Here is a 1,144-nt window from a genome sequence, read left to right on the forward strand (position 1 = left end):
CAGTTTGATTATTTCTGGCATATAACTGTCAAGTGATTCATTCATATTTAGCATGATTACTAACCTGAATTTATTTCTAGCAACCAATTTGGTTAAAAATATATCCTGATTTTCCTATGTATTTTCTTTTTTCTCTCTTCTTTGTGTGTGTGTTTATTCTACCTTTTATCTCTTTTACCAATTTGAAAGTTATATATTCTATTTCCATTCTTTGAGGTTAATCTTAAATTTTAATATGCATACTTAGCTTAGAGTCTAAATTTAGTATTTATCTTTTCATGACTAATGCATAGATATTTTAGCTTTCTTCCTTCTCTTCCATATTAAATATTATTATCCAAAATTTTAGTTCCATTTTCATATTTTACTTAAAAAATATTATTATTGTTAAATTCATATTTCATGGAGCAAATCTCCTTTATTCCCTACATCTCTTGCAATTCTTTTGTTAATATTCTGTTGGTGGGAAATTCTTTCAAGTTTTGTTTATTTGCAAATGCTTTTCTTTCACCCTTCTCTATGATAGGTTTGTTGGAAATACAATTCTAGGTTGCCAGTTATTTTCTATCGGCCCTTTGTAGGTATTATAAACTAATTTTTGGGTTCTATTGTTATCATAGGAGTCTTGGTATGGCACTGTAGGATAAGCACTGAACTGATAACCCAAAATCACTGGTTCAAACACACCGGCCACTTCTTGGAAACCCTATACAAGGTCATATGAGTCAGAGTGACTCCATGGCATTTAACAACAACAAACAACAGAGAATAATTTTAGCTTTCTTTTTGAATTCACAAAGTATTTACTCAGCTGTGTCTGGACTTCTGTTAAACCTGTCAAATGGAATGGTTCACTTTAATGTCTACAAAATATTAATCTTTAGTACTTCTCTTTGGATCTTTAAAAAAAACCAAACTTCTTAGCTGTTTTATTTTTTATTTTACTTTTATAGTAATTTGTCCCCTTTTAAATTTAAAAAATTTTATGTTGTATGATTAATTACTAAAATTTTTATACTTATGCTTATAGTATGGCACTGTAGGATCAGCACTGGACTGTGAACCACAAGGTTGGCTGTTCAAACCCACCAGCTGCTCCTCAGAAACCCCATGTTGTTGTTGTTATGTGCCGTAGAGTCAGTTC

The 1,144-nt window shown here is 30.6% G+C and overlaps 1 protein-coding gene across 2 annotated transcripts in view; it reads right to left on the reverse strand.

Moving 5' to 3' along the window:
* The window catches only part of PTPRR (protein tyrosine phosphatase, receptor type, R), a 444,293-nt gene that overhangs the window by 41,427 nt on the left and 401,722 nt on the right, over positions 1-1,144 (reverse strand). The gene's annotated exons all lie outside the window — the stretch shown is intronic.

Source organism: Chrysochloris asiatica, unplaced genomic scaffold, assembly GCF_000296735.1.
Source record: "Chrysochloris asiatica unplaced genomic scaffold, ChrAsi1.0 scaffold00033, whole genome shotgun sequence".
Classification (NCBI taxonomy): domain Eukaryota; kingdom Metazoa; phylum Chordata; class Mammalia; order Afrosoricida; family Chrysochloridae; genus Chrysochloris; species Chrysochloris asiatica.